Consider the following 19,395-nt stretch of genomic DNA (forward strand, 5'->3'; position numbering starts at 1 on the left):
AGAGCAACTTTAAGCCATGTTTGTCTCTTCTGCTCTCCTTTATCATGAAACTCAAGAGAATAGTGAATTCAAGTCCGAAACCATCAATAGACACAAGTTGATGGCTTGATGATTTCGAACACAATTTGGACAAAACAATTGATAAATGCAATGAAGATGGCCACCCCTTCCTCTCATCGTGAATTTAGCTCAAAGAGGAAGGTAGATACGCTTCAAGTCTCATCAAAATATCATGAATTGATAAGTGACAATTCTTAAAGCGATGGAGTTAGCATAACGTCCGGCCAAATCCAACCAATTCTAAACATTCTTTTTTATGTTTGTAACGCCCTCAAAATAATACATATAAACCCACATTCTTGACATGCATAGACATAAGAGAATAAAGCATATTTCTATTTATCAGAGTATTCATTACAAAAGTATCACATGTTGACAACAAAAGTAAATGCCCTATGGGCTTACAACTTTCCAAGTCAACACTTGGTTACAAAAAGAGAGTTCTAACTCATACACATTAAGCCCTCAGGTTGAGTCTACATGTAATATCAAAATAATAAAACAACCAAAAGAGTCTTCAACTCCCAAAACCTTCCAAGCTATGTCTTTGGAGGTAGCATGTCACATGAACCTGAAAATGATGTCCCACATAGGGTGAGCCACAGCCCAGTAGAGATATACTAAACCAAATATGAGCAATGACTAAAACAATAGCATTTGATAGATTATTAACACTTATAAATCAATTTATATCACAATACAGTTCCATGACAATCATGTCCATGTTACATTCCACTTTCCTTTACTTATCCAAATCATTTTATAAACATGGCTCAGAACCTGGCCAAACAATTCGATGAGACTATAACTCATATAAAGACACTTCCATACTTCACAATTTACATGAGATTACAACTCATACTAAAAACATTTCCACACTTCAAATGATACACATATTTGCTGCATCAATACTTCAATTTAATACACATATTTGTTGTATTAATGAAGTCTATCCCGTATCTCCTTCCAAACAGGTTTGAGAGTCCATCCCCTATCTTCCCTCAAACCATGGAGTACATCCCCTATCTCCTTCCACACAATACACATATTCCAAGTATATAAACACTCATCATATACAAGAATCAATCAATACACATATTTGATGTATTATTCCAATCGTCATATTCAATATGATTAGTTTCAGTTTTCCCTAATCAACATACAGTATCTACAACAATCAAGACTATCCTCCACCGATAGCCCAAAGCAGTTATTTCTAAACCGAAAATAAATGCATTATACAGATATAATATCAACATTTTCATAGGTGAGTGATTAATTTATCCAACTCCACCATTCAACTTTATAACTCTCCAATTTCATAATTTCCAACTTAATTTCATATTCCCACACATTAATTATTCAAATTAATTTATCACATAGCTAGGGAATTTTCCCCAAATTCTCAATATCAACCCTAAGGTTCAATTTCATCAATATAACAACAATAATTTCATTTTCCAAGGTCTCATATACCCATGGGATTTAACATTTTGAAAACTCCCTTTTTATAAATTACGAATCAAATCCTAACTTTTCCCAAAATTACCCAACAACACCAACTAATCAAAATGACCAAAATTTATGACAAAACTCATAAGATGGAGTAAGGTATCCTTACCTCGAAATGGATAGACCAAAGAAGAAGATGATGCAAACTTGAGCCCCTTGGCTAGCTTTGAGTTTTGGACCTTGTTGCATGCCTTATTTGCATGGTTTGGTTGGTTGGCACCATCCTTAACATGATTTCAGAGTTTATCAATGCTTGCCATATGTCCATGTTCATCCCTTTTAAGTGTACTTAAAGTTGCTTCTTTATGCTTAAGTATTGGACCATGTATGCATGCATGTTTGTATGTAAATTTGCCTTCATGTTCTTAGCATTTTGGCCACTAATTTGGGCTTATTTGAGAGCTGCCCAAATTGGTTTAAGACCAATCCCGCATATTATTGCATGCTTGCCTTGTATGTTGTTGCATACTTGGCCCATTGACATGTTGTCGCATGTTTAAGTGGTGTTGCATTTGGCATGCATCTTGTGTTAAATTGCTTTGCATATTTGCATGAGTTTGTCCCTCACATGTTGTTTCATGTTTGCCTAACCATGAATATTGTCACATGCCTTGCATGTTTGCATATTAGTTTAGGTTGCATTACATTTGGCATGTTTATTATACATTGCTTGTTGGCATGCCCATGTTGCACTAGTGTGATTGCATGTTTAGGATTGCATAGCATTGAGCATGCATCCCTTGCCTCTTGATCAACCATGATTGAGGTTGGGGGTCCCTTGGTATGTTTTGTGTTTTGTGCATTTAATATTGAAGTTGCATACTCGACTTATTTGGCCATCACGCATTGAGATGCACGATTGATGGTCCGAGGGTCGAGAACCATGTTCCTCTAAGTCTCAAACATGCTGAGAAGGGTGGTGGTGCATAAATTGCTTTGAAAATGCATTGCCATGTCTTGCCTGTCCTCTGTTGCAACAAACCAGTCTCCTGCAGGAAGAAATGGCCGGCCGGTAACTTTCAGTGCCGGTCGACTATCGAAACCTAGCCGGTGGTACAGTTTTTAGTCGATGACCAGTTCTCCATGGTCGGTGGTGTTTCCCCTTGGTCGGTGACCTCCCACAGTGCTCAGGGAGTAGTCTAGAAGTAACCTTGAGACTTGTACAGTCCTCAGAGGTGCAGAGCAGAGTAAACAAAGGCAACATGTGACATGGCGGTGGATTTCCGAGTGGAGCCGAGCGTGCATGCATTCATCCTTCTTCCCGAGGTTGTTTTACTGCTTTCAGTAATTTGATTAATTTGTTTAATTCATTACGGGTCTGTAATATTTAATTAGCTTGTTAGTTAATTAATTTGTATTATTCTTTCGGTCCCCTGGAGAGAGGGCACAATTGTGTAATAAGCGTGCGGGTGTGTGATGCATGTCTTCCAACCCCCACTTCTTTCTCCCTTTTACTTACCTGCTTTTGATGGTTAGTATTAGGGCATGTTTGATTTAGCATACCTTATGCTATGCATGCGTGCGTTCATTCATCTATATTGCATGTATCGGGCTCGGCGCATCATACTAACCGCATAGTATTTCAATTCCAATTTGAATACGTGCATCGAGTTGTTGTATTTCACATGCCATCCTTAGATTAGCCGAGCCTATTCTAGTGATATTTTGTATGCAATGCATTAGCCATTTTAACATGGACTTGGATCATACATTGATTGCTAACATGTTCTTCATTTTGGCTCGGAGTACACTGTGAGTGTTTATGCTTTAGCATATTGCATGCATGTGAGTGTTAACATGAAAGCATGCTTGCCATGAGGCTAATTGCTTAGTTAATTTACTGCCTGAATGCCTGTGGGTGAAGGTTGAAACCCATGTTTTAGCCTACTTGTGAGTAGCAAACCTTGAACCATTTTCCAAACAAAACAGATATGCGATGCTTTGTTCCAAATTAGGCAACCAAGTTTATACTTGTGTGTTGTGCGCATCACATAGTAAATTCTAGCTAATTAACTGGAATAAGAACACATATGTTTTCAAAACAAAATATCATGCTTAGTATAGGCCGATCTTCGGATTGGGCGAGCGGGGGTGCTCATAGCTGACCTTCCCCAATCGTACCCAAGTTCTCCAGCCGAGGCAACTTTGGTGATGACGGACACGTGGCCTTAGGCAAATGAGTCAGGGTTTTCTAAATTCCCCAAAATAAAATATTTAGGTGGTGACTCTGTATCTGGCAAAGCAGTCCATGTTTGGCACTTCTTTTCTAAAAATCTGTTTTCCAAAAAACGATTTGCCGGACTTGGACTCTTTGGTGATTTATCAATCTTGCATTGCACTTTACGAGATCAAATTAAGAACCGTGACAATTTGAGTCCGAACTGTAGTGAGTCCAAATGAACAGAACGGGATTCCCTCCCGGGACATTCGGGGACGTCTACAGAGGTATTTGGTCGAATGAAACCTTTGTCCAATAGATCCTGGAGTTGAGTCTTTAGCTCTTTTAATTCTGTCATGGACATGCGGTAAGGGGCTTTTGAGATTGGTTGTGTACCAGGTTGGGTTTTAATGGTGAATTCAATTTCTCGGCCAATTGGGGTGCCAGGTAGGTCTTCAGGAAATACATCCGAGAATTCTCGAACCACAGAGATTGTATCAAGTATGGGAGCTTCTTGTTGCGTATCGATCACATAACAGATATAACTATAACAACCCTTTCTTAGAAGCCGTTGGGCTATCATGAAGGATATAACACATGGAGGGGAAAAAATTCCAGTTCCATCAAAGACAAGTTCAAGTTGGTTTGGCGACTGGAGGAAGACCTTTTTGGCTTCACAATCAATAAAGACATGGTTGTCAGCTAACCAATCCATTCCTAAGATCACATCAAAGGTACTAATGCAGAAGGGAATCAAGTCTACGTGTAAGGTTTCACCCTTTAAGGATACAATACAAGATTTATACACATCAGCACTAAGGGCAGAGTTTCCAGAAGGAAAAGACACAGATAGTATATATCCTAAGGGTTTGGGTGTTAATGCCAACTAGGTAGCAAAGTGTGGTGTAACAAAAGAATTAGTTGAACTAGAGTCAAAGAGAACATCGGCTAAGTGACCACAAACAGAAAGTGTACCTAACACAACATTCTCAGTAACTTCCAGGTTTCCAGGCACCAGGGCAAAGGTTCTTCCCTTGCGTTTTTTGTCCTTCCTCACTCCTCCAAGTACCGCGGGTTTTCGAACTGGTTCAAAGGGGCCGGCTGTAGGACTGGCAAGCTTGGGACAATCTCTCAGCAAGTGGCCAACTTGGCCGCATCTAAAGCATGCTCCCGTGTCTCGACGGCATTGTCCCTAATGAGTCCTTCCACAGGTAAAGCAAGTTGGAATGGCACCACCTCTAGGATTCGTAGGACCTTGATTGCTTGAACTGGTTGTACCCGTATTTACCTTTTTAGGAAGCGCGACATCGGGTCTTTTGTTATCTCTTTCCCAAAATCGCTTTATTTGGCTTGGTTTCCCGGAGCGCAAGGCTTTAATCCCTTTTTCCATAATGTATGCTCAATCTACCACCGTCGCATAGGTTGGTAGTTTCAAAACCTCCAGCCTGTCCTTGATTTCAGCATCCAATCTTATGCCAAACTTCCTGGCTTTTCGAGCTTCGGTGGGGATGACGTATGTCGTAAATCGAGCCAGTTGCGTGAACTTGCTCTCGTATTCGGCCACTGTCATGGTTCCTTTCCTTAGATGTATGAATTCCGATGCCTTTTGTTCCTACAGCGAATCTGGAAAGTATTTTTCATAGAATACATTCAAGAATCTGGCCCAAGTCACAATATCTTCTTTCTCCAGGGTAAGCAGCCACCATTCTTGTGCATCGTCTTTGAAGGTGAATGTGGTGAAAGTCACCTTCTGCCTTTTTGTGCAAGGTAGTGTGCGAAAAATTTTCTCCATATCTCTAACCCAAGCTTTTGCCACCAGTGGGTTTGTACTGCTAGTGAATATGGTAGGTTTCAAGTCCTGGAACTGTTTTATTGTAGTTGGTTCTTCTCGTCGTTCAGGTAATCCACTATTAGTGTTGGTTTGTAGGGCTCGCAGAAGACTAGTAGCTACTCTTTCCATGATTTGCTCCATTGAATCAGTAGCACTGGCCGATGATCCGGTTCCATTTCCATCATTAGCTATTACTACAAGGTGAAAACAGTTAGTGAACTCCTCCTATTTTCTTTTGAACTACTTAGTATACGTTTAATTATCTATGATTCACAAGATACTATAACAGTTCAAGTTACTATAACAGTACATATATCATTTTTTACTTATGCAAAAGAAACATATTAGTACAGCGTACTTAAAATAGAGTCAAGAATTAGTGTCTACTCCTATTAATACAAAAACAGAAGGATTAGACTAGTCATTGTCAGCTCCAAAAAAAAAAAAAAAAAAAAGATCAGCGACACCTCTCGATCATGCTCCTAGAATAGGTCACTGAGCCCCCACGAAAATTACCTCTGGAAGACTGGGTTGTGGAACAGCCATGGGAACTCCTGCTGCACGAGAGACTCAAACTCCCATCCACTGTGCTCAATCCCAAAACAGTGCCAAACTACTTGGACCATGTAGACCGGTACACTGTGGTCATATCCCCAAAATTGCCGCACATGCATCTCTGAGTATGTGGTACTGTCAGTGTAGTCCACGGCTGGCGTCTGGACAATGTGCTGTGGAGTGCGAATATGGATGCTAGGGTATATATTCCCTCTCCTCTCGGCAAAGCCTAGGGGTAAGGGAGCAACCAAGAAATGCAGATGTACCAATCCGACGACGTGCGTCGGCCCAATGTATCTCTCTTGGGTGCCAGCCCGGCTAAGCCTCCAAAATAGGTAGTCCTTGTTAGGGTCAGCCTGCAAATATACTGGCCTTCCCATGAGTCGATCAAGGTTGGGGTGAGTCAGTCTGATAGTGCTTTCTGAGTCCCCCCATCCCTCCAATAAGTTAGGGGCCAAATGTGCTCCCTGGGGCTCAAACCAAATCAATTATTTCTAGTGTGCCATGTCCTACAACACAATAAAACTTAGCCTACCCAATATTTATTTGAATTATGTTGGACACAATATTTCATTTATGGGTAAATTGCACTAATGGTCCCTATAGTTTGGGGCTTGTGTCATTTTGATTCTTGACTTTTCAATTGTGACACATTTGATCCTGAATTTTGAATGTTGTTCCAAATAAGGACAATTGTAAATACTATTGGATTTTTCAAGGGCAAAATCGTCAATTTGATAAAATATAAATTAATTTGACAAAAACAAATGTCAAAAATTACTTTGAATTTTTAAAAATTATTTCTAGCTACTAAAGATAAAATTATATAAAATTGTTAAATCTTTTAGACATTTATTTTTTTTTACCAAATTAATTTTTATTATGTATTTGGATGATGATCATGTAAAATTAATTTTCAAAAATTAAACATGTAATTTTTATTAATTTTTATCAATTTTACATAATTTTATTTTTGTTGGGTAGAAATACTTTTAAAATATTATTTTGATATTTATTTTTGTCAAATTAGTTTATATTTTATCAAAATTGACGATTTTGCCCTTGAAATTACGCAATGGTATGTTCAATTGTCCTTATTTGAAACAAGATTCAAAATTCAGGGTCAAATGTGTCACAATTGAAAAGTCAGAGACTAAAGTAACACAAGTCCCAAACTAAAGGGATTATTAGTGTAATTTGCCCTTCATTTATTTATTTTATATTATGACAATATATATATATATGTATAATTAAACAATTATGATTTTGGACAAAATATAGTATTTATTTATTTTTTATTTTATGACAATATATATATATATATATATATATAAATAGACACTCAGTGTTTTCTTTTCTTTTCTTTTTTTCCTTTTTTGCGCTATATATATTTCTAATTGGACACCTGAAATAAAATAAAAGCCCAAATGACTATGTTTGTTTCCTTTTAATAAACATTTGGTACCCAATTATTTTATTTTAATTTATTTAATTTATCCGTTTGCGCTACGACTACAAAATTATTTACTTATGCAAAAGAAACATATTAGTACAACGTATTTAAAATATAGTCAAGAATTAGTGTCTAATCCTATTAATACAAAAGCAAAAGGATTAGACTAGTCATTGTCAGCTCCAAAAAAAAAAAAAAGATCAACGACATCTCTCGGTCATGCTTCTAGAATAGGTCACTGAACCTCCACGAAAACTGGCTCTAGAAGACTGGGCCGTGGAACAATCATGGGAACTCCTGTTGCATGAGAGACTCAAACTCCCATCCACTGAGGTCAATCCCAAAACAGCACCAAACTACCTGGACTATATAAACCGGTACATCGTGGTCATATCCCCAAAACTGCTGCCTAGTGAGCCGCACAGGCATCTCTAAATATGTGGTACTGTCAGTGTAGTCCACAGCTAGGGTCTGGACAATGTGCTGTGGATAAGGTGTAGTAGTGCGAATGTGGCTGCTAGGGTATATATTCCCTCTCCTCTCAGCAAAGCTTGGGGATATAGGAGCAACCAAGAAATGCGGATATACCAATCCCACGATGTGCGTCGGCCCAATGTATCTCTCTGGGGTGCTAGCCCGGCTAAGCCTCCAAAACAGGTAGTTCTCGTCAGTGTCAGTCTGCAAATATACTGGCCTCCCCATGAGTTGGTGAAGGTCGGGGTGGGTCTGTCCGATAGTGCTTTCTAAATCCCCCCATCCCTCCAATAAGTTAGGGGCCAGATGCGCTTCCTGGGGCTCAAACCAAATCAATTCTTCTTGACGTGCCATGTCCTACAACACAGGAAAACTTAGCCTACCCAATATTTATTTGAATTATGTTGGACACAATATTTCATTTATTTATTTTAAATTATGACAATATATATATATATATATATATATATATATGTGTGTGTGTGTGTGTGTGTGTGTATAATTAAACAATTATGATGTTGGACAAAATATAGCATTTATTTATTTTTATTTTATGACAATATATATATATATATATATATTTGTTAATAGACACTCAGTTTTTTTTTTTTTTTTTTTTTTTTGTAAAAGCTCTGATACCACTTTTGTCATGACCCAAACCTAGTACCCAAAGGCTCGACGTCGCAACAAGATAAAAATAAAATAATTCAAATAATTTTGTAGTCGTAGCGTAAGCGGATAAATTAAATAAATTAAAATAAAATAATTGGATACCAAATGTTTATTAAAAGGAAACAAACATAGTCATTTGGGCTTTTATTTTATTCTAGGTGCCCAATTAGAAATATAGATAGTACAAAAAAGGAAAAAAAGAAAAAGAAAAAAGAGAACACTGTGGTTTATCCCCCATCTTGATCCTACTAAGTCTCGTCACCTGAAAGGGGTAACAACTATAAGCACATGGCAGAGTGAGAAATATTATACTGTGAGTATAGGGTTACAAAATAACCATGGATAGTTATTTAAACTAAAACATTAACATAATTTAAGCTGCATAAATAAATTATTTAAGTTGCAGAAACTAAAATAAAAATTACGTAAACAACTATAACTACGGTATAGAACAGAACAGAACATGGGTCACTGGAGTGACAATCAGGACAGGGGTCAATGGATCCATGGCAAACAAAGGACCACAAAGTGGCCAAACAGGGGCTAAGGGCTATTTAAGTCCTCCAAGGCATAGGACTCCCGTGGTGGTACTTATAGAAAATAGTTATTTACAAAATCATCATCAAATAATTATTAAAAGTTAAACAGACATATCCATAGGTTTCAATTTAAGTAAATAGAGTTCAGAAAATAATTTACGTAATTGAAACATTAATGTAACCATAAAATATAAATTATATAAATAAATTGTGGTAACTCAAAACATTCGTAAAATATATTATGGTAATTCAAGACATATTTAAAACATGTTATGGTAGCTCAAACTATAATATAACTCACGTTAATATCGAATCCCCCCTTTTTTTCTTCCTTCCCGATTTCTGTTTCCCTTATCTTCGCTTACTAACTTTCTCATTTTCTTTGTTCTTGTTTCGATTGCTAATGTTCACTTCGCTACTTATACTTAAGCTAACTACAGGTGCGTCACCCACCCATTCCACGTGGTGCCTTCATCAAATTGCCATCTTTTGATTAGCTCTCCCTAACCTCCACGTGGACAACCTATGGTCTACTAATTATCTCCCTTTTACCTCCATGTGGCCAACCTATGTTCTAGGTGCTAGCGAAACTTAACCTTGGCTCATAAGTTAAGGTTATTACATTATTTATTATTATTATTATTATTATTATTATTATTATTATTATTATTATTATTATTATTATTGATTATGGTATTAATTAAATAATTAGGGTGTCACTATTTTGCTCATTTTGAAATTTTTTTAACCCCCAACACTGAGGCATCAATTTGTATTCATAGAATTTGAGCAAAATAGGTCACAAATATCTTCAAAAATAGACAGTTGGCTGATTCTCGCCCAGTAGAGTGTTTCTCTCCAAAAAGGCACGGCAAGCCCCAAATGGCCACAACTAGCTCCCAATAAGGCATGGCTAGGCCCCAATGTGCTCCCTTGTTCCTTTGTTTCAGGCTTAGTGTAGGGTGGCACAATGTTTAAAAAGAGACCTCTGAGGTAAGAATAATGTAAACATGAAGGCTTTGGGATTGTTTCAGAGCTTGAGCTTAAATTCGTCCGTTGAGAATTCGAATCATACACAATGTAATTTTCATTATCGAGTGCATAGGACAAAGCGCCCAAGTCTTGCGGGCGGTCAAAAAATGGGGTGTCTACAGTAAGCTACACATGCATGATACAATACTACAAACATGTATCATCTACACTGTTCAGGTGTCTATCTATGGAAGCACATATTAGAAAGATTACCTGATCTTAATCTCTTACACATTTTTGTCTGATATGGAGTACAATATCCTGTTGTTTTTTAAGTCAAATACCTTGTATATGCTAATAAAACACATATAATTCAATTTTTGAATGACCCAAAACAACCAGATCACAATCATCTAGAAAAAGTACGTACCAATTTGTACTTATCTGGATTCACATCCCAGGAGCATTTGTTTCGTTTATCTCTCTCTCTCTCTCTCTCTCTCTCTCTCTCGTACAAGAGAGAGAGAGAGAGAATTGAGTTTGCGAAACGAGAGATTAGTTTAGTGGAGGTGGAGAAAATAGCAAAGAGAGAGGAATAAAGGGTGAGGTTGGTTTGATTTGAGAGAATTAAATTTCTCTATGATAAATGGGTGTCAAGGTTAAGGGACCTTAGACATTACAAAATAATATTGTGGACCTTATCCATTACTAAAAATGAGATAAGGACCTTAGACTAATTTTCTCTAAATTCTATTATAATAATATATTTTTTATGTCATGTGACAGTTATTGTGGCATTTTCTGTCTAATTTTGAATAGAAGATACCTTTAGGAGTGAATTAAGAAAAACTTCAAACATGAAGGGTCAAAATGAAAAAAAAAAAGAAAAGAAAAACTTTAAATGCTGAAATATGAAAGTAACCAAAAGTGTAATTTTCCCTAAATAAAAATAATTTGTGAAAGTTATTGTTTGAAATTCCCTGCAAATGTTTAATCTTTCCAACGACGGTTGTAACAGAGCTAGAAGGTGCTGCTAGGGGTGTAAAAATGGTCTGTGTCCCGTTGGCGGCCCGAAGCCCAACAGCGGCCCGAGTGGGCCCAATCCAATTAGGCCTAGACTCGAGCCCAATCTAGGGCCCTGGACTTGGGCCTGGGTTGTCATTTTGAAACCCGGTTTGGTCCGTTGGCGTAACCCGGCACAAAAAAAAATTCGCCTAGTAGGTGACCCGGTCCAACCCGCGACCCACTCTCCCAACGTCTCTGTACCACACTAACGATCAATTCAAAATAATAATAATAATAATATTCAAACGGTCAAATGACCGTCAATTTCCAACGGCAAAAAAATTTGACTTTTTTTACAAATTAACCCCTCATTCTACTATAGACACCTTATTTTTGACGACTCTTCAAGACTTGGATGTTCTTGCAAGTACACCCGATGATGAGTCTGTCTGCTTGCCAAGCGCTCGAAGTCCTCAGCAGAACACCACAACTTTGAGCCTTTCAAACCCTGCATCCATTTTGTCTCATTTTTGGACCATGCCTTGGTCTTTCCATCCTGCAATCTCTAGTGGCCTGCCAGCCATCTCTGGAGGCTGCCGGCCATTGATGTGCCTTGCTGGCCATCAATGATGCCTTGCCGGCTATCATTGATGGCTGGCTAGCCACCGGTGTTTTCTGCAGATATTTTATGCCAACTGTGCCAACTGTTGGCACAGATGCTTGCATCTGTCCACACGTGAAGGGCTGGATCTCCTTGCATAGATTTCATGTTTTCTATATATAAGCCCTCTCTCATGTTTTGAGGTTAAAAAATTTTAGACTCAAAATTTTCCTCTCTACAATTCTCTCTCTCTCTCTCTCTCTCTCTCTCTCTCTCTCTCTACAAATTCTCTACACTTTTGCCTACTTAAACTACACTCTTGCCTAAACTTCCTTAACAAAACTCGATCACCTTTTAGCTGAGGTTCCTTGAGGTCTTCTTGGAGCTTTTAAAGTTGGCTTTGGCTTGACTTATTGCCTAGAATCACTCTTCTCTTCAAGATATATAATATTTGCCTTGTTAGCTTACTTTGTATATTTATTTTCCTATCTTTTTCCCACTATTTTCGAGTTGTTTTTGGGCTATAAAAACTCTGTTAAAGTGGGCTGAAATTTGTGGTTTGAAGCCATTTTAAGGTAGGGCTGATTCACCATTTGTTGTACCTTGTTTGTAAGGCTTTCCCACTTGTGTTTATAGCGATCCCGGGTTTACCCTTGTTGTACAGTGATCCGGACATGTGTCCGTGGATGTTGGATGTTGTTTATTATCTTGTTTGCATCCTTTTTACTTTGTATATTGAGTATGGGATGTGTTGGGCAGGTTTGTTACAGGTTGGTTGTGTTTGGGAGCCTAGTGTTGCTGCCCAGATTTTTGGTCCTTCGCTCGAGCGAGGAGTCTGTTGCTCGAGCGAGAGTAGTGTTGCCCCGGTTCTGGACCTGAGAGTTGTAGTTTCTGGCTCGAGCGAGCTTTTCGTGGCTCGAGCGGTCTGGGTTTTTCTTCGCTCGATCGAGAACTTCTTGGCTCGAGCGAGAGCTTTCTGTGTCTGGTCGCTCGAGCGACCAATCCTTCGCTCGAGCGAGCGTGTTTTATATCAGCGGACAGCAGCGTCTAAAACATCACTTTTTCAGTCCTTTTCTTTGATTAAACCCTAAATCCGACACCCTCTCTCTCTAAACTTGCACTCTCTCTAAGATTTGATCTCCCTAGGTTGTGAATCTAGCCTAAGGCCTTTGTTAAAAAGATAGAGGGCGTTGAGAGCTTCGATTTAATCTGAAAAAGTTTGGATTTGGAGCAAGTTGATCTTGGAGTCTTCATCTCCTTTTTGGCTTAAACTTTGAGGTAGGGATATCCTACTCCTCTCTATGGGTTTTGTCTTTAAATTTTGGTATTTTGAGATGTTGGGCTTGGTTTGGTAATTTTGTGAAAGTTTGGGGCTTTTGTGCAATTATACAAAAGTTGGGGTTTTATTCATAATAAACCTAGATGCATGTTTAGCATGAAAAAATGGAATGATTGCTGAATCATTGAAGAAAATGGGACCTAAGGGTTGAAATGGTAATTATGGAAAATGGTCTAATTGCATTGTTTAATTAATTGGGATAATTAATTGATGAGAAATGAAATGTTGATTGAATATCCATTTGTGCATTTATTTTCTGTTTTAGAAATAACTGCTTTGGGCTATCGGTGGAGGATAGTCGTGATTGTTGTAGACAATGTATGTTGATTAGGCAAACTGAAACTAATCAATGGAATGTGTTATGGAACTTGACAGTTGCTAGAATACATTAATTGTTTGTATTGTGTGATTGTATATAGAACCAATGTGTTTATATACGTTATGTGTAGAGGAGGAGATAGGGGATGTACTCCGCGGTTTAGGGGAAGATAGGGGATGTACCTCTAAACCGGATAGGTATTTGGAGGAGATAGGGGATGTACTCCGTAGACAGAGCTCATATGCTTGTCTAGAGAAGTGAAGATAGAGCTCATATGCTTATCTTTGTGAAGTGAAGTGTGGATACAGCTTGTATGCTTATCTGTGGATATTGTTGATATACATATCTGTTGTAGAGTGTGGATACAGCTTGTATGCTTATCTGTGGATATTGTTGATGTACATATCTGTTGAGAATGTGGATATAGCTTTTATGCTTATCTGAATGTGAGATATAGTTTTTATACATATCTGTGGAAATGATGATAGAGCTAGCATGCTTATCTGTTGAAAAAGGGAAAATGAAAAGTAATTGGGACTTGTAAGTCGTTGACATAAATATATAATTTATGTGATTGTATCAGTGTTGACCAACTATCAATTGCTAATGTTTTAGTCACTGTCCATGGTTGGTTTAGTGCATTTCTACTGGGCTGTGGCTCACCCTATATGGGAATATCATTTTCAGGTGCAGGAAGCATGCCACCTCCAAGGACATAGCTGGGAGGCTAGTGGCGGGCATAGTTTTGTCGTTTTACTTTTGATGTATTACATTTAATTTCAAGCCAAGGGCTTAATGTGTAAACGAGTTAGAACTCTTTGTTGTAACCAAGTGTTAACTTGGAAAGCTGTAAGCCCGTAGGGCATTTTGTTATGAGGTTAACATGTAATACTTATGTCTTGGAATTCTAATGAATGAAAGGAATGCGGTTAGTTTATATGTAAATGCATGTCTTATCTGATGGGTTTAATGTTATTATTTTGAGGGCGTTACAGTGTTTCTCACTTTCAAACTATCTTTTTTCACCATTGAATTTCAGAGTATTTTCAGTGGTAAAAATAAAGTTTTGAAGTCCAAATTTGGAGGGGTTACCCTTCTCTCCTTGTGTTTTGTTTGCTAGCCTAGTTGGTGCCATGCTTTAGCTTATTTTGCTAGCATGTTATTGTAGACTCAATTTTTCCGCGCTCCCTTTCAGAGAGCTCGAATGGTCCTTGTAGACACCCCATTTTTGACCATCCTCAAGACTTGGACGTCACCATTGGAACACTTGGTGATTACCCTTGTTTGTGTTCGTTTGGAGTTCCCGGAGGTCTCGGCTACGCGCCCTGCCTCAGGATCTCCGAACTTGACCGTTTTGTGTCTGGTTTTGCACCAAACACTTGTGTTTTGCCTTGGAGGGGCAGGGAATGCCTTGTGAGGCATCCCCACACACCACCGGCAGTGGCTAGAGGTCACCGGCTGGTTTTTGCTTCCATCGGCACTATTTGTTGCCGGTCGGCACTAAATTTTGTCAAAATGACATTTTTGGGCAGCCGACCACTGTTCATCTACTTTATGTAGATATTTTGTGCCAGCTGTGATAGCTGGCACCAACTCTGCTTCCCTCCATACACGTGTATGGAGGGATTTCCCTCTAAGCAAGCTTGTTGTATAAGCTTTGCAAGAGAGACTTCTATAAGAGGAGAGGCCTTCTCCTTGCTCTAGGTTAGAGACTTTAAAGGCAAAACTAGAGCTTACACATATAGATACACCCTATCTCTATATTTCCCTCTCTCTCCTCCCTTGTGTGTGTTTCTTGGCCTAAAAGTGTGATTTTACCTTACTTTTGCACTAATACACACACTATTACACCTTGCTCTGAGATTGAGGGACTTTGAGGGTTGATTCTTGAGTTTTTGGGCTGTTTTTGATCAAAAGAGGAGGGCTGCATTGGCTGTTCTTGAGGTGTGCTTCAAGGGTGAGCATTTTACTTTAGTTTCTCCAAACTTGCACTAGTCTTTTACCTATCTTGCTTGCTGATTTAGTTTTTGTGCATAACATAAAAAAGGCTTATATTTTCATGCTTAAGAACTTTCATTAAGGGTCCTTTGTGGTTTGAGTTCAAACTCACCCTCTTAGGCCTTATTTGGCCTTTTTGTTGCCTCTTTGTTAAGACCTTGTTTGCTTAAGTGTTCTGGTCTTCTGACCACTGAAAACCAGTGGATTTTCAGTGGTGAGGAAGGTGGTTTGAAGTCTTGCATAGGGGAGGGACACCCCTCTCCCTTCATTGTCTTATTTCCTTGCATTTTGGCTTAAAGGGTGACATGCATGCTTGATTGGTTTTTGCCCTTTTTCAGAGGTTTTTGGGTGTTTTTAGGTCATATGTAATCTCTGTTTTTGGTCGGATTTGTGCCCCTTTGCATGCTTAATATACTTGCTTTACATTCCTCTATTTGGCCTAGAAATGTGTCTCATGCTTAGGCCATGATTCTTGCATGTGTTGGCTTAGTTCCATGAAGGTGTTGGCATTATTTTACCATGTTTAAGGTCTGTTAGTCATCCATTTCAGTCATGCTTGCCTTGTTTGATGTCATCTCTTTGTGTTTTGGTTTGTAAGCTTTGAGCATATTGACCTCTAGCATGCATAGCTATGACCATCCTCATGATTTGGCATCATTTAGGACCATATTTCAGTCCATGAATCATGTTTATATGTGTGCATGTGTGACCTCTTTCATGCCTTGAGGGTGTGCCCTTTTTTGTCTAGATATGAGCTTTAGTGCATACATCTCTTTGGAGCCACTTTAACTGCCATATTAGGAGGTTTTGGAGTCCCTTTTTTGCATGTAAAAATTCCCTTTTTTACTTGTCTATTTCATGCCATGATTGGTCATATTGGTGGAAGTAAAATGCCTCTTTTGGTGCCTTAGCCTTAGGTCCATTGGCTTGCATGTTGGCATGAGTGTTTGTCTACCTTTTTGGACACTTTTAGCCACTGTTTTGAGGTGGATTAAGGTCTGCCCCTTTACCATTTTAAGCCACCATTGCATGCTTGTTTCATGTTTGTTGCATGGTTACTTCATTAGGTGTTGTAGCATGATGACCCTATTGCTTAAATTGTCCATGTTTGCGTTGCATTTGTATCTCGCATGCCTAGCATTGCATACTTGTCATAGTACTTGCATGGCATTTGACATGCCTTGCATCTCGATATCCTGTTGCATTTTGATCCATGTTTGCATAACATGCATTGCATTACTTGGTTTGGGGTGTCGAACCAAGTGTGAGAGTAAAGGGGCGTTCATACTATAAGTGACGTAACGTGCCTTAACTCTCGGTCACCGGGGCCTTTGACTTCGACATGATAAGGCCTTGGTCCTCATTTGTGTGTTGCATGCATTTTTTTTATCAAATGGAAAGCTCGATCTCTTGGGCTATCATGCACCATTGATGGCTCGAGTATCGAGGGCCATGTTCCCCTGAGTTCAACACATGATGGGAAACATGACCATGCTCACATGTGCCTGAAATCCCATGCCATATACTGCCTGTTCTCTGTTGCTGTCAAAACTGTCTCCTGCAGAAAGTTTCTGCCGACCGGCAGAATTCAGTGTTGACCGGCCATTGGTGAATGGCCGATAAATCCAGAAGCAGTCGATGGAAATTATGCACTATCGGTGGGAATTTCCCCCAGCCGGTGGTACTCTGCAGTATGCAAGGAACCTGTCCCAGGACTTTGGAAATTTTCAGAGAGACAGGGCAGTATAAACAGAGGCGGCAGTGGTATGGTACGGGCTTTCCGGGCGAGCCAGATTTCGAGCATGCATCATTTGCGTATCCCGAGGCGGAGGCTGTGGCCACCTTTCTCCTTTTTTTTGCATTCTTTCTATTAATTAATTAGAAATTTTGTAATAATTAATGTATTTGTTATTCGGACTGTAATATTTATTTGTACCCTCCGAGTGAGGGCAATTGTGTAATAAGTGTGCGTGAGTGGGTGTATGTCTTCCAACCCCACGTCTTTCTTCCCTTTTATTTACCTGCTTAAGATGGTAGACTAGGGCATATTTAAAATTAGCATACCTTATGCAATGCATGCGTGCATTCACACATTTGTCTTGCATGCACCGGGCTCGGTACATCACGCTAACTGCATTTGTATTTCAATTCCAAATCGAATACGTGCATCAATTGGTTGCATTTCACATGCCATGTCTAGGTTAGCCGAGCCTACTCTAATTGCATCTTGCATGTGTTGCATTAGTCAACTTAACATGAACTAGGACACGCATGTTTGCTAACTAGTTTATTGTTTTGGCACGGAGTACGATGTGAGTGTTTTCCGCTTTAGCACATTGCATGCGTGTGAATGTGGCCATGAGAGTATGCTTACCATGTGGCTAAATGCTTATATGAGATAAACTGTTTGAATGCCTGTGGGTGAAGGTTGGATTGTTTGAGTTGGAAAAACTCGTTGAAATCCGTATTTTAGCCTACTTTCGAGTAACAAATTCCAAAACATTTTTTTCAAAACAAACGGATATGCAATGCTTGTTTCCAAATTAGGCAATCTAGTCTATACTTGTTTGTTGTACGCATAACATAGTAATTCTAGGCTAATAACCGGAATAAGAACACATAACGTTTTCAAAATCGGATATCACGGTTAGTAGAGGCCGATCTTCGGATCGGGCGAGAGGGGGTGCTTATAGCTGACCTTCCCCAATCGTACCCTAGCTCCCGAGCCGAGACAACTTTGGTGATGACGGACATGTGGCCTTCGGCACCGAGTCAGGGTTTCCTAAATTCCCCCATAAAAAATATTTAGGTGGCGACTCTGTATCTGGCAAAGCAGTCCATGTTTGGCACTTTTTTTCAAAAAAATCCGCTTTCTCACAAACGATTTGCCAGATTTGGACTCTTTGGTTTAGATTAAGAACCGACACAAATCGAGTCCGAACTGTAGCGGGGTCCCTCGCGGGCACGTCTACAGTCCTACAGTTCAGACTCCTGTCACGATTCGGAATCTAGTCTCACAAAGTGCAATGTAAAAACTGGTAAACACAAAAGAGTCCAATCCGGCAAACCATTTTGGAAAATTGATTTTAGATCAAATAATGCCAAAACTAGACTGCTTTGCTAGATTACAGAGTCACCACCTAAATATTTTGTTTTTGGGAAATTTAGGAAACCCTGACTCGTGCCAAAGGCCACGTGTCAATCATCACCAAAGTTGCCTAAGCTCGGGAACTTGGGTACGAAAGGGAAAAGTCTTGAAATGGGCACCCTCACTCGACGGATCAAAGATTGGCCTCTACTATCATGATATGTTGCTTTATAAACCTTATGTGTTCTTATTCTGATTATTAGCTAACTTTACTATGTGACGCACACAAGCAAGTATAGACTAAGTCGCAAGAGTTGGAACATTTCAACTCATGTTTACTTTCAAAAATGGTTTGAATTTTCCACCCTCAAGTGGGCTAAAATGTGGATTTACCATCTCAAGTGGGCTTAAAACATGATTTGCCACTTCGCAAAGTGGGCTTAAAACTCACATTTGTTAAATTGTTCCAATTCAAGCAACAAAGCCTTCATTCACAGGCATTCATGCGATTTAGCAAATAAGCACATAGCCTCATGGTAAGCATGCAAAACATGGCAACATAGCGATCACACTCATGCAATATGCTAAAGCATAAAAGCTTACCGAGTACTCCAAGCCAAGACAAAAACTAGTTAGGAAAATGCATGATCCTAACCATGTTAAGATGCTTAATGCAATACATGCAATAATGCAATTAATAGGCTCGGCTACCTAATCATGGTATATGATTCAATTTGATAACATTCTTTGAAACACGTATTCAAAGAAGTGTATTGAAATTGACAATGCAGTTTGAATGATGCGCCGAGCCTCAGTACA

The sequence above is a fragment of the Camellia sinensis genome, chromosome 3 (assembly GCF_055761805.1).
Source record: "Camellia sinensis isolate YWXY chromosome 3, ASM5576180v1, whole genome shotgun sequence".
In the NCBI taxonomy this organism is placed as follows: Eukaryota; Viridiplantae; Streptophyta; class Magnoliopsida; order Ericales; family Theaceae; genus Camellia; species Camellia sinensis.